Source organism: Rhinatrema bivittatum, chromosome 4 (assembly GCF_901001135.1).
Source record: "Rhinatrema bivittatum chromosome 4, aRhiBiv1.1, whole genome shotgun sequence".
In the NCBI taxonomy this organism is placed as follows: Eukaryota; Metazoa; Chordata; class Amphibia; order Gymnophiona; family Rhinatrematidae; genus Rhinatrema; species Rhinatrema bivittatum.
In genome coordinates this window covers 285,925,758-285,948,153 of record NC_042618.1, presented here as the reverse complement: position 1 = coordinate 285,948,153, position 22,396 = coordinate 285,925,758, and positions in this window count along the sequence as shown.

Sequence of the window (22,396 nt, the reverse complement as noted above, 5' to 3'; positions counted from 1 at the left end):
TCATCGTCAATGGCAGTAGATGCAGGGTCCGGAGGTTTGCGGTGGTAGCGGGAGAGGACTAAGGGCTTGAGCAGGGATACGTGGAAGACATTGTGGACTCGAAGTGAGGATGGCAGTCTTAGCCGATACGAAACTGACCCCACTCTTTCGGCGACCTGGAATGGCCCACAGAATCTGGGCGCAAATTTTCGTGAGGGAAGACGGAGGTGAATGTTTTTCGTGCTAAGCCATACTCGGTCTCCTGGCTGGTAAGTAGGAGCTGGTCGTCGGTGGCGGTCAGCCGCCTGTTTGGCGGAAGAGGCTGAGCGAAGTAACTTATTCTGGGTCCTCTGCCACAATGTTTGTAGCTGGCGCGCCGTCAGTTGGGTGGCTAGTGAGGCGCTGGGGGTAGCGAGTGGAAGTGGAGGCCTCAGCTGTTTTCCGTAAACTAGCTGGAATGGTGAGAGCCCGGTGGCTGCATGGGCTTGTTTGTTATAGGCGAATTCAGCCCAGGGCAGTAGCTCCGACCACTTATCTTGTTTCTCATTGGTGAAGGTTCGAAGGTAGGTCTTCAGAGACCGATTCATCCTTTCGGACTGGCCGTTACTCTGTGGATGGAAAGCTGTAGAGAAGCTGAGCTTCAGCTTGAAGCATTTGCAGAGGGCTCTCCAATAGCATGCAACAAACTGGGGTCCCCGGTCAGACACAATGTCCTGCGGAAGGCCGTGTAGCCTGAAAATGTGCTGGGCAAAGAGGAGCTAGTTCGGGTGCAGAAGGTAACTTAGAGAGCGGAACTAGGTGCACCATCTTAGAGAAGCGGTCGACGGTAACCCAGATAACCGTTTGACCGCGAGACGGGGGCAGGTCCACCATGAAGTCTGTAGCGAGATGGGTCCAGGGCTCTGTAGGGACCGGTAGAGGCTGTAAGAGGCCGCACGGGGAACCAGGACTGGGCTTTTGACGGGCGCAGGTGGGACAGGAACTCACGTAAGTGCGCACATCTTGATGGATGTTGGGCCACCAGTAGAAGCGGTTAATGAGTTCCAGAGTTCTCTCACGTCCTGCGTGCCCTCCAGTGAGGGAGTCATGAGTCCAGCGTAGTGCCTTTAAGCGATTTCGTCAAGGAACCACGGTCCTATCTTGGGAGAGGACCGTCAAGGCGGACAGGCGCACCTTACTATGATCGAGGATATACTGAGGGGGTTCTTGGTCTTCCTCGGCGAAGGAGGTTCGAGAGAGAGCATCAGCTCGGAGATTCTTGGCCGCCGGCCGATATTGTAAGACAAAGTCAAACCGGCTGAAGAACAGGGCCCAGCGGGCTTGGCGAGGGTTTAATCATTGTGCCTGAGATAGAAACTCCAAGTTTTTGTGGTCTGTATACACGGTGGTCGTGTTTCGGGCCCCCTCGAGCCATTGCCTCCATTCTTCAAGTTTGATCGCCAGCAGCTCTTTATCGCCAATGGAGTAATTGATCTTAGCGGGGGAGAACTTCCGGGAGAAGTAGGAACATAGCAGAAGCTGTCCGGAGTCAGAGTGTTGACTGAGGACTGCTCCGACGGCAATGCTAGAGGCGTCGACCTCAACAATAAAGGGTCTGGTGGGATCTGGATGACGGAGACAGATGTCTGAGAGAAATGCTTCTTTCAAATCGGAGAAGGCTGCAACTGCAGGGTCCGGCCAGTTCTTGGCATCGGCTCCCTTCCGAGTCAGGGCCGTTAGAGGAGCAACCCGGTGCGAGTATTGGGGAATAAAGTGTCTGTAAAAGTTAGCGAAGCCTAGGAATCGCTGGAGGGCTTTGAGACCATTAGGTTGTGGCCACGTAGTTATGGCAGCTACTTTTTCGGGGTCCATACAGAAGCCTGTGGCGGAGATGATGTACCCAAGGAAGGGCAGGGCCTCTGCCTCAAAAACACATTTTTCAAGCTTGGCGTACAAGTGGTTGTCTCAGAGAGCTTGCAAGACTTGCGTGACGTGGCGACGGTGTGTCTTCAGCTCCTTGGAGAAGATGAGTACGTCATCGAGATAAACTATGACATGTGAGTGGAGCATGTCGCGTAGAACTTCGTTCATGAGGTTCTGGAAGATGGCTGGGGCATTGCAGAGTCCAAAGGGCATTACCAGGTACTCGTAATGCCCATCCCTGGTGTTAAAGGCCGTCTTCCACTCATCCCCAGGGCGAATGCGGACAAGGTTATAAGCCCCTCGGAGGTCAAGCTTGGTGAAGATGCGCGCTCCCTGAAGGCGGTCCAACAGTTCAGGGATCAAAGGAAGCGGATACCGGTCTCGCTTTGTGATGGCATTTAAGCCACGATAGTCTATACAGGGGCGGAGAGAGTCATCTTTCTTGGCCACGAAGAAGAAACCGGCTCCGGCAGGCGAGCGAGAAGGGCGAATGGAACCCTTGGCAAGGTTCTCCATCACATATTGGGACATGGAAGTAGTCTCGTTCAAAGACAAAGGATACACCCAGCCACGGGGAGGCGTGGTGCCTGGCAGTAAGTCAATTGGGCAGTCAAACGGCTGGTGTTGAGGGAGTATTTCAGCCATCTCTTTTGAAAAGACGTCAGCAAAACCCAGATATGGTTCAGGCAGCAGAAGCGAGGAGCAGAGGTGCAGGGGTTTCGGTGGCCGTGGGAGTTGCAGACAATGTTCGAAACAAAAGGGACTCCATTGGACCAAATGAAAGTTATCCCACTGTATTACGGGCGAATGTTGCCGCAACCAAGGTAGTCCAAGAACCAAGGGGTGCACAGCTCGCTCTAGAACTAGCAGAGAGATCTCCTCCGAATGGAACAGGCCGGTTTGGAGGGTCACAGGGGCCGTGGAACAGGTGATGACCCCAGGGAGCAGAGTGCCCCGAATGGATGAAATCCGCAGAGGAGGAACCTTCTGTAGCGTGGGGAGAGATAGCTGGTGCACCAGGTCGGCCACAATGAAATTCCCCTCCGCACCTGAATCTATGAACGCGCGGATCTGAAGTTCCCCACCGGGGTATTTCAAAGTTACTGGCAGGGTACAGAGAGGAGCTGATCCTGTAGAGCCTAGGTGTAGCTCCTCGGTATAACCTAGGCACGGTAGTTTCCCGGACGTTCCGGGCAATTAGCGAGGAAGTGCCCCTTGCCTCCGCAGTAGAGACAAAGGCCTAGCGAGCGGCATCTCCTCCTTTCCTCAGGGGTCAGTGGAGACCTGCCCAACTGCATGGGTTCCCCGGTGCTGACTGAGGCCGGGGGAACCTTAGGAGCCGGGGTTCTGGAGGCAGTGGACGACTGTGGTGATGCCTTACGATAGGGACGGGTCTCCTTATCCCGCTGCTGAAGGCGTCGATCCACCCTGCCAGCGATGTCAATCAGGTCATTTAAGTCCTCCGGGAGGTCCCGGCCTGCTAACTCATCCTTGATGCGACTGGCAAGCCCCTCCAGGAAGATTCCACTAAGGCAGTCATCTCGCCAACCAACTTCCATGGCCAGCGTGCGAAAGTCTATGGTGTAATCGGCCACCGAGCGTGTCCCTTGCCTGAGGTGCAAGAGATCTGAGGCCGCTGTGGTCTGGCGTGCAGGATCATCAAAGGCGAGGCGGAAGTTGAGGACAAATTGCTCTAGATTCTGTAGCAAGGGATCCTGACGCTCCCACATGGGTGAAGCCCAGTTGAGGGCCTTACCGTCCAGTAGCGAGAATATATACGCTACTTTAACTGCGTCCGAGGGAAACTGTGCAGGTAGGAGGGCAAAATGGACGTAGCACTGATTTAAAAAGCCACGGCATGTCCTGATATCTCCGGCATAGCGGGTAGGTGCCGGTAACTGAGTCACTGAAGCTGAACTGGGTGCCGTGCCGGGGGAGGAACTGGAGGCGGCTCAGGAGAAGGAGCCTCCAGCTGGGAGACCAGATGTTCCACGGTAGCAGCGAGTGTGTCGATACAGTGCTGTTGCTGCTGGAGGCGCTGTGCCATCCCTGGAATGGCCTGCACGCTTGGGGCCTCCGCCGAGTCCATGGCCTTGCAAACTGTTGCAGTCGGACACTGCTGGCGAGGTAGTGGACCCTTGGGCCGGTCCACCGAGGGTGATGGGGTAGGCTGGGAGGCGGAGCCTCAGACAGGAGGTGTTCACCCGGGAACCAGGAGCCCCCCAGGAGGAGCCCGTAGGGCCCTGGGACCTCGGGACTTGGAGTATAGTCAGAGAGTCCAGAGGCAGAGGTGCGCTTAGACCGGGACCAGAGTAAACTGGAAGTATAGGAAGTCCAAGGTACCCGGGAAGCAGGAGCCGGCAGTACAGGGCCGAGGGCCAGCTGATGACAGGGCAGCGGGCAGCAGCGGAAACTGTAGCAAACCGGAGGCTGAAGCAGGCTGTGAGCTGAAGCGGAGTTTGTAGCAAACCAGAGCTGGAACAGGCTGTAGCTGAAGCAGAGTCTGTAGCAAACCAGAGCTGGAACAGGCTGTAGTTGAAGCAGAGTCTGTAGCAAACCGGGACTGGAACGGGCTGTAGCTGTAGCAAAGTCTGTAGCAAACCGGGACTGGAACGGGCTGTAGCTGTAGCAGAGTCTGTAGCAAACCGGAGTCAGAGGCAGGCCGCAGGCTGAAGCGGAGTTGTGGCAAACCGGGGTCAGAGGCAGGCAGCAGGCTGAAGTGGAGTCATAGGCAAACCGGGGTCAGAGGCAGGCAGCAGGCTGAAGCGGAGTCGTAGGCAAACCGGAGTCAGAGGCAGGCAGCAGGCTGAAGCGGAGTCGTAGGCAAACCGGAGTCAGAGGCAGGCAGCAGGCTGAAGCGGAGTCGTAGGCAAACCGGAGTCAGGAGCAGGAAACCGTAGAGAACAACAGGAGCGCAACTCAGAACAACTAACCAGTTGTGAACCTCGTTGCAAGACGATGAGAGAGAGTTTGAGTGCCGGTTATATCGGGACTTGGGCGTGACGTCAGCAGCACGGGCGGGGCCAGGCTCCCGGGAGTTGAGCACTCAAGACGGGCGTCCTCGCGCGCGTGTGAGACTGAGGAGAAGCAGGCACGTAATGGCGGCCACCACGTGGAGTGAGAGAAGCCCTCGGGGTCCAGAGTCGGCGGAACGCGGCGGTTCCTGAAGCGGAGGTATGCAGGTTTGAGCCCAAGGCGAGGGAAAGCGGTGGCGACCGCAACAGTTAACTGTCACCAATGTTCCGTGTACCGCCCCTGAGCGATTGTTGATGTTACATTGTAAACCGATATGATTTGTATATTTTTACAGGAATGTCAGTATAGAAAAAATAAAAATAAATAAATAAATAAATATTTCCTTTGTGTATGCGTTAGATAAAAAATTGGTTTTTCAGCAATACTTCAAATTTAAGAATATTCCCTTTTGAGAGCAGAAGGTTCAGATTTTTCCAGACATCTCTAGGGAGATTCAGGAGCAAAGAAAGTTTTTCTCCAACTTAAGCCCCATGTCTTAAAGATTGGAGCTACCTTCTTCCTGAGATTTCCCAGTAAGTGTGAGATAGTCTAGTGTAAGAACAAATTTATTTTTGTTGAACCCACCACTTAGTAACCTTTTTTGAGTGTTGTGTTCGTGGACCCTTGAGCCGGTTGGGACAGAGGATAGAGTGCCGTGGAGGTCCACAGCAAATGTCCCAACCAGGAGGCGGTTCGGAGACTTGGAACAAGCTGAGATACTGGACTACGGTGGAGTCCTATGCGAACAAGGACTCGATACCCACTGGGAGGACGGACGACGTTGGATCCTGGTGAAAGAAGAATCTTCACCCTGGAGACCGGCACTCCCCCGGGAGGAGCCCTTAGGAGTCCAGCCGCTGGGACTTTTGGAGATTCACCCTGGAAGCCGAAGTCCCCCCAGGAGGAGCCCGTAGGGACACGGCCGCTGGGACTTAGGCGACTCCCTGAAGGTGGAAGATGGTCCGGATGCAGGCGCCTCCTGCAGGTCGTGGGTTCCGGACGGCTGGCGCCTCCAGCAAGTCGTAGGTAATCCAGAAGTCGGTCCAGGAGTCTGAGTCCAAGAGCGGTCTACAGCTAGTCCAGGGGTCGGTATCCAGAGAGCGGTCCAAAACCAGTCCAGGGGTCAGAGTCCAGAAGAATCAATCCAGCGAGGAGGGCAAGGCAGAAGCGGGACGAAGAGCAAACCAGGAACACAGCACAGCAGGCCGAAGACCAGGAACCTTGTTGCAAGGCACTGGAGTGATCTAGCTGCAGGGTACTTATACCCTGAGGGAGTCTGACATCATCTACAGCCAGAGTGAGGTTTTCCCACGCTGACCCCTTTAAATGGGGCTCCTCCCCGCGCGCGTGTGTCAGGGGGCGGGGCCAGCCGTGCCGGAGCGTCGGCGTCTCTCCCGAGGAGGGAGAGACGCGCTGGAGGGCTTGCAGGCCCGAAGAAGGCTGGAAACGGCCCGGGCCGCCCCCGAGGTAGGTGGAGGGACCGGGGCACGGCCCGGAACTGCAACATTGAGGATAAGTAGCAGGTCAGTTAAACTTCCTTGGGTTTAGGTGGTACCACTTGGACTGTCTATTAGTACAGGCTTATAATCTTTTTTTCTTCTTTGTAATTACCTGATAATCCCCACTGTTTCTTTGCTTTTTTTTTTAATGTGGACATATGATATGTAATATGTGTATATGTATGAGCTTATTGAAAATTCCTTTTCTTTGCTTTTTGATTTCACAATTATGTGATGAAAAATTTATAAATAAACACTCAAATTTTCCTGCGGAATAGATACAGCAGAGGTGAGGTCCAAATTAACAGTGAAAGGGGATCCAAAAAGAGGATTAATTGAAGAAGTAACACTTCAGTGTTATGAACCCTGTCCGCGGGTCTCCCCGCGAGCAGGCTCCTTACCGCTGTTGTTGCCGTTCCCGATGCGGCTGGACGCTGCCGAGGTCGGGCCTTCCCACGCGGCCGGTACCACGGACTCTGCTACCCTTTGCGGCCCGGAAGCCGCCCTTATGTCCTGCCTTCACCGCGGCCGGAGCCATGGACTTCTCTGCCTGCATCACGGCACGGAGCTGCCGCTGATGTCCTGCACATCTTCGTGGCTGGAGGCTGCAAGCCTCAGGCTGGTTTGGCGGTTGGAGCTGCCCTCGGAGCCTCCTGCAGCGGCTGGAGCCATTGTCGTCATTGGGGCCTGACTCCAGGCCCAGCCCTGCTTCCTCGGTGCTGACGTCGGTGCAGGACCGCTGTCCACGGTCCTGCACAGCTTCCTTCCTGCTCCTAGGCGTGTGGCCACGCCTCTCTTCAACATTTAAAGGGCCCACGGCCGGATATGCCTTGGGCCCCACCTTTGAGACTGTTTCCTGTCCTAGCCCTATAAAAGGGCTGTGTTTGCATTTGCTCTTCGCCTTGCATCGGAGTTACTTCAGTCCTGGAGGCTCCTGCCTGCCAGCGCTCCGACAGGTCCTTGGTGTTCTTCATGGAGCTCCTCGTCTCGTTTTGCCATGTCTGCGTTGCCTGAGGTCCATGTCCAGATGTCCTGGTGTGTCGTCGTTCGACATCCTGCTTCCAGGTGTTCCAGCCCTCCTTGGTGTTTTGCTTCTGTGCTCTGGAGCCTTCTGTTCTGCCGGCCGTGGATCTCCAGGTTACGCTGCTGCATCTTAGGAGATGCCGGCAGTGGACTGGTGTCCTGTGCTCCTAAGCTGTCCTGTCCTGCCAGCCTTTGTGGTGCTTCGGATGAAATCGGTTTCATCGTCGAAGTCCCGCCTCAACTGGATCCTTTCCTGTGCTTGTCCCGCTCTCCACGTGGTCCGTGACCAGCCTCCTCGGGCTGTGTAGGGCGCGCAGTGGGACAGGGTGGTCCATGACCAGCCCATTGCGTCCGCCCGTGAAGGTGGGCTGAGTAGGGCGCCCTGAGAGACAGTGCCAATGTCTACCTTCCCAGCTTCTCGTATCGTCTGGACTTCTTCAAGTTCCTCATCTCGTCTCTGATGTCGTTGCATCAGCCCTGGTGTCATGTCTGCTCATCATCCTTGGTGTCATGTCTTCACATCAGCCTTGGTGTCATGTCTTCGATTCAACCCTTGCCTATGATGCCGTCGCATCAACCTTGGTGTCATGACTTTATGTCAAGGCCTCCGTCTGCCCTCTTCCTCAGGCCAGCCTGCTGCTCCATGCCGTCTGGACTTCTTCAAGTTCCTCGTCTCGTCTCTGATGTCGTTGCATCAGCCTTGGTGTCATGTCTGCTCATCATCCTTGGTGTCATATCTGCTCATCATCCTTGGTGTCATGTCTTCGCATCAGCCTTGGTGTCATGTCTTCACATCAACCCTTGCCTATGATGCCGTTGCATCAACCTTGGTGTCATGTCTTCATGTCAAGGCCTCCGTCTGCCCTCATCCTCAGGCCAGCCTGCTGCTCCATGCCGATTCAAGCGGCAGGTCCGAAAGGGCTTGGAATGGTCGGAGGACCGTTCCCCTACCAACATCATCCTGTTGTTGGCTTTGGGAGCTTGCAGGCCTGGCAGTGGGTAAGACCGTGTTCTGCCATGCTGGGACATGTCGCCAACCCTTGGTTTGGTCCTGGATCCGTCTGGGGTCAGGCTGTGGCCCAAGGGCACACGAAAACCTGTGACATGTAACAGAATGCAAGACCTTCCGAGGCCGTGTTCGTATCACATAACAGAATGCAAGACCATGTGTCCGGTAACGTGTTCCGGCGATGGATCCGCGTTGTTCTTGAGTCTTGTCTGTGTTCCTGGACTGGTTTTGGGACCGAAAATTTTTTTTCTGGTTTTTTGTACACAACCTGCTGGAGGCACCAGCTGTCTGGATCATTACAGCCTTCAACATTTAAAGGGCCCATGGCCAGATATGCCCTGGGCCCCACCTTTGAGACTGTTTCCTGTCCTAGCCCTATAAAAGGGCTGTGTTTGCATTTGCTCTTCGCCTTGCATCGGAGTTACTTCAGTCCTGGAGGCTCCTGCCTGCCAGCACTCCGACAGTTCCTTGGTGTTCTTCGTGGAAGTCCTCGTCTCGTCTTGCCATATCTGTGTTGCCTGAGGTCCCCGTTCAAATGTCCTGGTGTCTCGTTGTTTGACGTCCCACTTCCTGGTGTTCCAGCCCTCCTTGGTGTTTTGCTTCTGTGCTCTGGAGCCTTCTGTTCTGCCGGCCGTGGATCTCCAGGTGACGCTGCTCCATCTTAGGAGATGCTGGCAGTGGACTGATCTCCTGTGCTCCTGAGCCGTCCTGTCCTGCCAGCCTTTGTGGTGCTTCGGATGACATCGACTTCTTCGTCAAAGTCCCGCCTCGACTGGATCCTTTCCTGCGCTTGTCCCGCTCTCCGTGTGGTCCGTGACCAACCTCCTCGAGCTGTGTAGGGCACGCAGTGGGACAGAGTGGTCCGTGACCAGCCCATTGGGTCTGCCCGTGAAGGTGGGCTGAGTAGGGCGCCCTGAGAGACAGTTCCAATGTCTACCTTCCCAGCTTCTCATCTTGTCTGGACTTCTTCAAGTTTCTGGTCTCGTCTCTGATGCCATTGCATCAGCCTTGGTGTTATGTCTTCGCATCAACCCTTCCCTGTGATGCCTTCGCATCAACCTTGTTGACATGTCTTCATGTCAAAGCCTCCATCTGCCCTCATCCTCAGGCCGGCCTGCTGCTCCATGCCAATTCAAGCGACAGGTCCGAAAGGGCTTGGAATGGTCGGAGGACCATTCCCCTACCAACATCATCCTGTTGTTGGCTCTGGGAGCTTGCAGGCCTGGCAGAGTGTAAGACCGTGTTCTGCCATGCTGGGACACATCGCCAACCCTCGGTTTGGTCCTGGATCCGTCCGGGGTCGGGCTGAGGCCTAAGGGCACACGAAAACCCGTGACACATAACAGAATGCAAGGCCTAGCGAGGCCATTTGTGTCACATAACATTCAGTAACACCAGGGAGCATGGGAACCACAACACTCTGCTTAAATATGGAACTATCCTCAACCTCCACCATTGACATTTACTGGATCAAAAGAGGTGGGGGGAGGACTCCTGAACTTAGAGACACATTCACAGACCCATCAGAAGCAGATACCTGAGAAGTGATAGCGGTAGTATGATTTATTTATTTATTTAACATGTTTATATACCGACCTTCATGAAAAGATTAATATCAAATCGATTTACATGGAACGTAGGGACTAACTAAATAAATAACCATATAACAAGAAGGCAATAACAAGTTACATATAACAAGGGTATCGAACTTGGGGGGCTAGAGTAGCCGGGAAGTAGAAGTACAGTAAAAAAAAACCAAAAAACTAGAGGGTAAATATATATGTATACTGAGAATGGTCCGAGAATGGTCCGAGAGACTAGTTAGTGGGGTGGTCATCCATGGGTCCTCTGATGAGGGTTGATGCCATCAGGGAAACAACTGTTTTCTCCTTTATTTTACTTCCCGTGTACAGAAAAGCAGAAACAAGGTATGTGCACCTTTGGCATGTGGCTTTGCATCACACTGATGACATCAGTGTGATGTGACAGTCCAGTCTCTCCACCTCCCAACAGAACTTTAGAAGGTCGTGGACAGAACAAGAAGCAAAAGTCCTTGATGAGGTACCACATGCCAGCTGCTTTTGAGAGTTCTGCTCAGGTGCTGATGACATCAGTACAATGTGACAGCCTAGTCTCTTTGCCTCCCAACATAAGAACATAAGAAATTGCCATGCTGGGTCAGACCAAGGGTCCATCAAGCCCAGCATCCTGATTCCAACAGAGGCCAAACCAGGCCACAAGAACCTGGCAATTACCCAAACACTAAGAAGATCCCATGCTATTGATGCAATTAATAGCAGTGGCTATTCCCTAAGTAAACTTGATTAATAGCCATTAATGGACTTCTCCTCCAAGAACTTATCCAAATCCTTTTTGAACCCAGCTACACTAACTGCACTAACCACATCCTCTGGCAACAAATTCCAGAGCTTTATTGTGCATTGAGTGAAAAAGAATTTTCTTCGATTAGTCTTAAATGTGCTACTTGCTAACTTCATGGAATGCCCCCTAGTCCTTCTATTATTCGAAAGTGTAAATAAATGAGTCACATCTACTCGTTCAAGACCTCACATGATCTTTTTTTATTATTATTTCTTTATTGGAGTTTTCTATATAAAAGAACAGGTATAAGAAACTGTTACACCCAATATACAACAAAAACTCATTAAGAACAAAGAACTATGAACATAAAAATCTCTAAGTTCCACCCCCACCCTCCCCATTCATGGTGTGCTACATATCCTCATGTTGAAGATGGCGACCTTGCCTGGCGGGAACTCGCTGTGTATTTTTTAAGACACAGTTGCATAATATCATCAATAATGCAAAAAAGGAATTCTTTTCCAACAAAATCTCCAAATTTCACCATAATCCTAGAATGTTATTCACAATAGTTCAGAAACTTACCAAAACCACCCAAGAACCCTCATCCACCAAACATGGAAGTGATGATTTTGCTGATTTCTTCAACGACAAAATTTCTCTTCAAATCCAATCCAAATTAACTAACAACATCCAAGACACCAAACCCAACAACAAGACAACCTCATCATGGTCAAACTTTGACACTACCTCCACCATTGAAATTCAATCAATAATAAATAAAATGAACCCTGCCAGCCACCCACTGGACGCCATCCCGATAACAACCCTCAAATCAATCGAACCTACCATATCAAAAACCATCACCAAAATTGTCAACTTATCACTGAACGAAGGCAACTACCCAAAATGCCTCAAATCTGCTATTGTCAAACCAATACTTAAGAAAAACAACCTTGATCCTGAAAACCTTAACAACTACCGTCCCATATCAAACCTATCCTTCCTAGCCAAAACAATTGAAAAAGTTGTTCACACCCAACTAGATGACTACCTGGAGACAAACAACATCCTATCTCCATCCCAATATGGCTTTAGAAAAAACCTAAACACGGAATCTCTCATCATCTCTCTAAATGACATCATCTTAAGAGGCTTCGATAAACAAAAAAAATTCCTACTCGTTCTTCTCGACCTTTCAGCCGCCTTTGACACAGTGAACCACAAACTACTATTAGAACAACTATCCCAAATTGGTTTAACTGGAAATACTCTTCGTTGGTTTTCCTCCTATCTATCTGACCGTACTTACCAAGTTTCAGTAAACAGCAACCTATCAAAATCAATCAACCTCAACACTGATGTCCCTCAAGGATCAGCTTTGTCAGCCACCCTTTTCAACATTTACCTTCTCCCCATCTGCCAACTACTAAAAGAATATAAGATCACACATTTCCTCTATGCTGACGACATTCAGCTACTCATTCCCATACAAAACTCGATTGATGACACATTCAAGAAAACTTCTGAACTACTTATCTTAATCAAAAACCTACTAAACTCCCTTAAACTCATAATCAACTTTGACAAAACTGAAATACTACTCATGGATAAAAAACCTAATCCATCTCTGCCACCCCTGACAATTCCTGACAAACATATCATAACTATAATCCCTACCAATTATACCAGAAACCTTGGAATTACCATTGATAAGGAGCTTTCTTACAAGAACCACATCACAAACAAAACCAAGGAAGGTTACCACAGACTCCTCACCTTAAGACACCTAAAACCATTCCTCAATCCCCACGATTTCAGAACTGTACTCCAACTTCTTATCTTCTCCACCTTTGACTATTGCAATTCCTTACTAATTGGATTACCTCTCTCAGCCCTCAAGCCACTACAAATCTTACAGAACTCAGCTGCCAGAGTCCTAACTGGATCAAAAAGAAGTGAACACATCACACCAATTCTGACAGCACTTCACTGGCTACCTATCAACGCACGTATTGCATACAAATCAATGACTATAATCCACAAAATCCTAAATAATGATAATCAAGGTCTTAACTCACTAAACATAATCCCTCAAAAACCTTCAAGAAACCTACGATCCAATAACTCTGGTTACCTGAACATCCCCCTGTCAAAGATGCACATCTGGCAACCACAAGAGAAAGAGCCTTCTCAATTGCCTCACCCAAAATGTGGAATACACTGCCTAAATTCTTACGAATTCAACACGACCTAAAAATATTCAAAAAGGACTTAAAAACAATAATGTTCCGCAAGTTCCTCACTGACTTTCAATCATCTAATCATCCCGACTTCCAACTGAACTCCCAATTGTTTACCGCATAATTCACCCCTTCTCCCTTTTCCTCCTTCCCTCCCCCTCTATCCCAATTTTAAATCATTCTGGACTTGATATCCATTTCTCTGATATTGTTTAATAGTTCAAATGGTTTTGTACTACTACCCATCTGTTAAGAATCTGTTTACTGTTTCTTACTAATGCTCTGTTACAAGATAATGTACACTCTTGTAAACCGTTATGATGGCTCAACCGAATAACGGTATATAAAACTCATCAAATAAATACATAAATAAATAAGCAGGTCTTTCTTGGATTGTGGAAGAAGTGCATAATATCTCCGCCAAATCTCTTCACATCTGTGTTGCATGCGTTGGGTTTGTGTGCTAGCCATCATAAATTCAAACTGCAGCAAAGTGTCCATTCTGTTCCTCCATTGGGACTTCTGTGGACTTGCATCCGTTATCCAAACTGCCAGTATGACTTGCAGGCCTGTCAGGAGAGCTTTGCTCAGAAACAGTTTTTCTGGCTCAGTTAATGACTCTAAAGGTCCCTTAAAAAGCCAGAACAAGCAAGTCCGTAGATCCCTCTGGATTGTAGTACCCAAAGCTTTACCTATGACCAACAATATGTCATTCCAAACCTCTCATGATCTTAAAGACCTATATCATATCCCCCCTCAGCCGTCTCTTCTCCAAGCTGAACAGCCCTAACCTCTTCAGCCTTTCCTCATAGGGGAGCTGTTCCATCCCCTTTATCATTTTGGTTGCCCTTCTCTGTACCTTCTCCATCGCAACTATATCTTTTTTTGAGATGTGGCGACCAGAATTATACACAGTATTCAAGGTGCAGTGTCATCATGGAGCGATATAGAGGCATTATGACATTTTCCGTTCTATTAACCATTCCCTTCCTAATAATTCCTAACATTCTGTTTGCTTTTTTGACTGCTGCAGGACACTGAGTCGACGATTTTAAAGTATTATCCACTATGATGCCTAGATCTTTTTCCTGGGTGGTAGCTCCTAATATGGAACTTAACTTTGTGTAACTACAGCAAGGGTTATTTTTCCCTATAAGCAACACCTTGCACTTGTCCACAAGGCTGCAGACAGAGAAAAAAGCAGAAATCCCTGCACTTGTCTAGAAGGCCGCAGACAGAGAAAAAAGCAGAAATCCTCCCCCTTGGTGATTTTAATTGCCAGTGCCACTGCTGCTCCAAGCCACTCTTGGATGCCTCCTCCTTTGCTCCAACCATTCTCAAGTTTCTTTCCAAATTCCCTTCTCTTATGGTACTTGCTGACTCTGTCTTTCCATAGCAATTTTATGTTTTACACAGATCTTACCCTGTTAGCCTTAATGGTTTCATGGTCCTCTTGAACTTTTTCTTCAAACTTCCTTCCCTAACATTTCTTGCTGTCTATTGATTTCATCAAGTATTTAGCCTTCAATGGATTATACCAGGGCAAACATCAAGGGCATCAGAAGTGCAGTATCCAAAATCAGGACTGTGCTTCTCCATGATTACTGCTTCTCAGTTAATGGGAGCAGTATTTGCAACAACTAATTCAGAAGAAGAACCATGAATTCCCTGAATCACAGTATATTGAACAGCTAGTAGCTGAAGAGAATTTTGGATCTCTAGTCAGTAGCATCTTAGCCTTCAGTGTCTTGGGGTGTATTCTGACACTTTTGGTGTTTCATTTTGAGTTGTTACTGCCACACATGGTACTGCTTTACTTCACTCTTACTGCCTGGGGTTTTATGCCACTGTTGGTGCCTTTACCCATCTTTTGTAGCCTTGGGTTATTCCGGCCACTCTTGCTGCTGCTTTGTTCTTTTCATGGAGCCTTGGGTAACTCCTGCTACTGCTGGTATCCTTTTGCACTTTACAGGTCCTTGGGCTATTCATGCCACTTTTGGTGACATGTTGATACTATCTTGGTACGTTGAAGTGTTCTTCTCCCTTCTGATGATGTCTACCAATGTTTCATTAGAAATAATTAGAAAACCCTAATTTAGGAGCCCAGAATAGGCTTTATTGCTTCCCATATTGAACTTAATGAGAAATGAATGAATGAATTGAATGCATAAACAAAAAAAATTTTTCATCTAAAATAAACCAAACAAATGATTGCTACCAACAAAATGAATAAATAAACCAAAACAAAATTTTTGCCACTCCATACCCTGCCTTTTATAACCTGACTAAAAATTCAGAGATGGGAAATTTTGGGACATCCCTGGGTGAATAGTGATTTATCCAGGTGAATGACTTTAGAAATTGTCCTCCCTAAGCATAAAAATGTAAAATTGTGGTTGTTCCAATGTTTTAATTAGGGTAATCTTGTTGTGATTGTATTGTATTTTTATTGTATGTTATTGTTGTAAACCGCCTTGGTTAGCTTGCTGTTAGTGTGGTATAAAAGTGTAATAAATAAATAAGTAAACAAACAAACAAATAAATAAATAAATATGAAACAAACATATGGACAGTAGGCTCTTTTCCCCATCAGATGTGACACCAGGTTCATGGCCAGTTGAAACTTACTGGGATGCTGCTAACAGCAGCATCAGACTTGGGTAGCAGTTGGCTATCTGCAGCCAAAAGATGGTCACCAAATTCCATCCCTCACATCCTGTGCATATTTTAGTTCTATTATTAAATAGAGTTAGTATTAGCACAGGCTTTAACATGCATTTGATTGAGTAACTAAAGAACTGGATTGAGGAAGAACACTTCATGTGATCTACTTGGATTTTAGCAAAGCTTTTGATATGGTCCCGCATAGGTGGCTTGTGAATAAAATGAGAAACTTGGGAGTGAGCGCCAAGGTGGTGGCCTGGTTTACAAACTAGTTGACGGATAGAAGACAGCATATGATGGTAAATAGAACCTATTCTGATGAGAGAACAGTGTTAAGCAGAACATAAGAACATGCCATACTGGGTCAGACCAAGGGTCCATCAAGCCCAGCATACTGTTTCCAACAGTGGCCAAGCCAGGCCATAAGAACCTGGCAAGTACCCAAAAACTAAGTCTATTCCATGTTACCATTGCTAGTAATAGCAGTGGCTATTTTCTAAGTCAGAGTGCCACAAGGATCGGTGTTGGGATCAATTCTGTTCAATATCTGTGTGTGTGACATTGCAGAAGGGATAGAAGATAAAATTTGTCTATTTGTGGATGATACTTAGATCTCAACAGAGTGGACACACTGGAGGGAGTATAAAGAATGAGATGTGATTTAAGGAGCTTGAACAGTGGTTGAAGATATGGCAGTTGGGTGATTGAGCCCAGAATCCTTCGCTGCCTAGGCCTGTCTGCAAATTCTGGCCATGAGAACCTTTAATTGACCCTAGTTTGAAGAGACTCTGGGAGACATCTGGACAGCATATGGAGCTGTCCAAAACTTATGATGGAGGGTCATGAGGTCACAAAGGGTAAATGAACGAGGTCAAGTTCTCACAGAATACCATCTCAACTTCAGGGGCCCCAGCAAAACTAGAGTAGTGGAAAACTCCCTGAGGGTGAAGACCTGAGAGTGAAAATCTGATAGGTCAAAGGACTACCAGAAGATTGACGTGAACAACAGGCAAGTGGGCCTCAATTCAAGTTGGGAGGGGGTTCAGGGTAACTTAGATTTAATTTATCTTGTTTTGACACAACAAACTTAATACGTGGCACTTTCATAGATTCCTATTAGGGATTATTGTATGTTTTACCTATAAAAAAACAGCACTCACTGACATACATTGAGACACAGGGTAGTAGGGATGTGAATCGTTTTTTGACGATTTAAAATATCGTCCGATATATTTTATATCGTCAAAAATCGTTAGAGGTGATATACAATAGAAATTCCCCCGATTTATCGTCAAAAATCGTAAATCGGGGGAAGGGGGAGGGCGGGAAAACCGGCACACTAAAACAACCCTAAAACCCACCCCGACCCTTTAAAATAAATCCCCCACCCTCCCGAACCCCCCCAAAATGTCTTAAATTACCTGGGGTCCAGTGGGGGGATCCCGGTGTGATCTTCCACTCTCGGGCCACGGGTGCGTTAATAGAAATGGCGCCGGCGCTACCTTTGCCCTGTCATATGACAGGGCAAAGGTAGCGCCGGCGCCATTTTGGTTCCTGTCCCCCAACGTCACGAGCGCAGGAGATCGCTCCCGGACCCCCGCTGGACCCCCAGGGACTTTTGGCCAGCTTGGGGGGGCCTCCTGACCCCCACAAGACTTGCCAAAAGTCCATCGGGGGTCCGGGAGCAACCTCCTGCACTCGAATCGTATTGCCGTATTGCAAAATGGCAATATGGCCATACGGCCGGCGCCATTTTGCAATACAAAAGTATTAACGCACCCGTGGCCCGAGAGTGGAAGATCACACCGGGACCCCCCCACTGGACCCCAGGTAATTTAAGACATTTTGGGGGGGTTCGGGAGGGTGGGGGATTTATTTTAAAGGGTCGGGTGGGTTTTAGGGTTGTTTTAGTGTGCCGGTTTTCCCGCCCTCCCCCGATTTACGATTTACACGATTTAAAAAAAAACAAAACCGCAACGATCCGATTCCCTCCCCCCCCAGCCAAAATCGATCGTTAAGACGATCGATCACACGATTCACATCTCTACAGGGTAGTACGTCTCTACAGAGAGACCTGCAACTCTATTTCTCCCAAAGGTACCTGCATTACTTATTGATATGCAATAATACATTTAAATTTGTTTCTACTACATTTGGTGTGGTACCTTTGTGTTCCTGGGGCAGTGCCTCGAATCTGACTTAGCAATTAACACTGATAAAATAAGAAAAACTGAAAAAAACTGAAAAGGGCAACTCAAAGGTTAAAAGTGTACAACAGTCATGGACATTGTTTAAAAATACCATCTTAGAAGCCTAGTCGAGAAGTATTCCATGCATTTAAAAAGGTAGAACGAAGACCAAATGACTGCCAGCCTGTTTAAAATGTGAGGTGAAAGAACTTTTTCAAAAATTGGAAGAAGGATCTATTTGAAGAAAATAGGAAAAAGCATAAGTATTGGCAAGTTAAATGCAAAACAATGATAAGACATAATAAGAGGGAATTTGAAAATAAGCTGGCCATAGAGGCAAAAACTTATAATAAAAACTTTTTAAAAAATATCTAAAGCATGAAGCCTGAAAGGGAGTCGGTTGGACTATTCGATGATCAAGGGTTTAAAGGGTCACTTAGCGAAGAGAAAGCCATTGTGGAAAAGCTAAATGAAGTCTTTGCTTCTGTGTTTACTAATGAGGATATTCGGGAGATCACCATTCCAACAATGGTTTTAAAGGATGATGATTCAGATGAACCAAACCAAATCATGATGAACCTGGAAGATGTATTGTTTATTTATTTGGCATTTTATATACCGATATTCATGTAACAAGTTACAAATCACCTCGGTTTACATTCTAACAAAAACATTTGCACAAGGATGCATTACATTGAACAGGGAGATCAAGACTTGGAACTAACAAAATGGGGATAACAATTAGATAACTGGGTTAGAGTATTACAGCTGAAGAACATTGATGGTATGTCAGTCCTCAGAAGCGGCTTGCTAGCGATGTGGTTCAACTAACAACGCTGCCTGACATGAGCCCGACAGGTCATCCGAGTTGGGCAAAGGCTTCGCAAAACAACCATGTCTTTAATCTTTACTTAAAGGTGTAAGGGCATTGTTCTAGTCTAAGCTCCGGAGGGAGGGCATTAGGGTATTAGGGCAGATTGAAAAAAATGAATAGAAGCAAATCACTCAGACCAGATTGCATTCATATATTCCAGCGTTTTGAAAAAAATAAAAAATGAAATTTCAGATTTATTACTAATAATTTGTAACCTATCATTAAAATCATCCATTCTACTTGAAGATTAGAGAGTGGTCAATATAATACAAACATGAAGGGTGGCATGGATGTGAGCCCTTTACTCAAACCTGCAAGGCCTACGCTGGCAGCTGGCAAACGCGCCATGTATGGGACAGACTGAAGCTTCACCTGTACCAGCCACCTCCCCTGCAGGTTGAGTCCTGGAATCTGGTGGTTGGTTGGTCTTAGGCAGATCCCTAGAGCAGTGGCCAGTGTTGTGAATCGGCTCCCGTGGAAGGAATAGTTAGCAATCTGTTGTGAACTGGCTCCTGTAGAGAGAGGAGTTAGCAAACTTATGAATCTGCTCCTCAAGAAGGGAGGAGTTAGCAATCTGTTATGGAACGGCTCCTGTGGAAGGAGTAGTTAGCAATCTGATATGCTCAGCTCCTGTAGAGGGAGTAGATAACAATCTGTTAAGGTATAGACTGCGGAGTTGCAATCTCTTATGAATCTGTTGCTGAAGACTCCTGATGGGAAGGAGTAGCAATCTGTTACCAGTGGAGTGCTTGGAGAGGGCACTCAGCTGGAGAGGAATGTAGATAGGTGATCCTTGGGCCGATGGCAGATGACTGTGCCCCCAGGAGGATATCCTGAGAGGGACCACTGGCTAGGCTTGGGTATGGAGACAGACACAGATAATTCTTTTATTAGACAGGTTAGTAGAACCACCAAAGGTGGCAGTAGTGAGCTGATATGCCCGGCAGGGCTGAAGTCCCTCAGGTACTGGAACAGCGATCCCAGGGTTGCTGAGCTGTAGAGAAACTATAGATAGTGAGTAGACAGGGTATGCTGTGTTCATAACCAGAACTGGATGACAAAACTCACATAAGGTCTTCAGGAAGCTCAGTAGCTGGAAAGGGTTAGGCCCTCGAGGAGCAAGTACCTGGTTCCAGGGAAAGCTCTGAGAGAGCGATGGTAACTCACAAATGTCTGTATCTGCGATAGCTTCCAGGCAGTAGAGAATCTTCAGAGTGTTCTGGAACATGGGCCCTCGAGGAGCGAGTACCGGTTCCTATCTGCAATCTGAAATAAAGAAAAGAGAACGAGGCCCCCGAGGAGCGGGTACCCCTGATAAGTCTGAGGAGGCAGAATAGCGTGGATGAATCCCCTTGCTAACTCAATTCGTTAGCAAATACTGAGACCTTTTATATTGGAAGCGGATGACGTCATCCCAGGGAGATGCCCCCGAGGTTCGCGCCCTTGCTGGTACATCAATCGGAGTGCACGCACGCGCCCTACATCATCAGGAAACATGGCGGATCCGCAGCATCGTGCCGGTCCAGGGACGCCGGTGGGAGGTGGCAAGAAGACACTGCGGCAGCTAAGCGTCCATCAGACCGGGAGGGAATCGCCACAGAGGTAAAGAGGGCGGAGTGAGGGCGTCGAGCCGCGACGGTAGCAACAGCTAGAGCAAATGTTTAATGGAATGCCGGGGTCAGGGCATGCAGCAGACTATAGAGTCGGAAACAGGCCAAGGTCGGAGCAAGTGGCAGACAAGGATGGTCAGGTCCAGGTGGCAGTCAATTGTGGTCAGGTCCAGGCAAGAGGTCAAGATCCAGAGAGTCTGGCCAAGGGAATATGAAGACACGTCCAAGGTACTGAATGAGATGGCAGGACGAGGCACAGCTGGAGAAACAAGGCTGGAGAGACAAGGCATAAATCAGGAATACAAGCCATGGGAAACAGGAACTCAAAGCAACACACACTGCAAAGGCAGGAGACCCATTGCTGAGGTGAGAAACTTCTGTGGAACCTTAGCTTATAGGCCAAGAGGCTGACATTATCTGGAAGTGCCACTCAGGGTTTCCCCATCATGGTGCCCATATTATGCAAGCATTTGCGTGCATGTGCGTCTATGGGAAGGCAGCAGCTGGCCAGGATGGCGGTGTCAGCAGTGTTTGGCAGTGTTTGGCAACAACAGAAAGCTGCAACAATGGGAGGCCTCTGGCAACACAGGGCAGCAGCAGGGGTGACTGCAGCAGTTCGCAGGACTATCCCATGAGTCGCCAAACATAACAGCCAATTTTTAAAAAGGCCTCTGGGGGGATCAGGGAAGCTATAGCCTGGTGAGTCTGACTTCAATGCCAGGAAAAATTGTAGAAATTATTCTAAAGAACAAAATATCAGAACATGTAGAAAGACATGGTTTAATGGGACACAGCCAGCATGGATTTACACAAGGGAAGACTTGCCTTGCCAATCTGCTACATTATTTGAAGGGGTTAATAGACATGTGGGTAATGCCAGTGGATAATAGACTATGTGGATTTTCAGGAGGCATTTGACCATGTCCCCTTTGAAAGACTCCTGAGAAAATTAAAAAGTTACAAGATAGAAGGCAATGCCTTATTGTGTTTTGCAACCTTGTTAATAGATAGGGAATTGGGAATAGGACTAAATAGTCAGTTTTCTCAGTGGAGAAAGGTAAACATTGGCATGCTTCAGGGATTTGTACTGGGACTAGTGCTTTCCCCGGAAAAGGGAAACGACAAGTGTGATGATCAAGTTTGCAGATAACACAAACTTATTTTGAGTTGTTAACTCACAAGTGGATTGTGAGAAATTGCAGGAGGACCTTGCAAGATTGGGAGACTGGGTATCCAAATACAGATGACATTTAATGTGGACAAGAGCAAAGTGATGCACATAGGAATTACATATTATTAGGTTCTATATTAGATGTTACTATCCAGCAAAATGATCTGGATGTCATCATGGATAAGAAATCCTCCGCTTAATGTGTAGTGGCAATCAAAAAAGCAAACTGAATGTTAGGAATTAGGAAAGAATGGAGAATAAAATGAAAAATGTCTAATGGACAAATTTCCTTTTAAGTGTTGTTGCGAGTGTGGAGGTGGACCCTTAGGCCGGCCTGACGGAGTGAAGAGGTGGAAGAGGAAGCGCACTCCGTAGAGAAAAAGCAGACCGGGAGGCGGATACTGGCAAGGTGTCAAGCAGGAGTCTTCACCCTGGAAGCCCATATCCCCCCAGGAGGAGACCCTGAGGACCCGAGCCGCTGGGACTTAGGTGACTGGCAAGTTGAAGAAGACTTCACCCTGGAAGCCCGAGGTTCCCCCGGGAGGAGCCTGTGAGGACCCGAGCCACTGGGACCTAGGCGAAGAGAGTGAGATGAAGGAGGCAGTCCAAGGTCGAGGCAGGTGGCAAGCATGGGAGGTCGGAAGCAAGCAGGAGTCAGGAACCAGAGAAGCCATGCCAGGAACTGAAGGAGAAGATCCGGAACTGGAACTGAATCGGGACCTGGAACTGAAGAAGATCCGGAGCTGGAACTGAAGCGGGACCGGGAACTGAAGAAGATCCGGAACTGGAGCTGAAGTGGGACCTGGAACTGAAGAAGATCCGGAGCTGGAACGTAGCACAAGCAGGACCGGGAACTAAATGAGGAAGCAGGCAAATTTCAGCAGAGCGCAGCAACT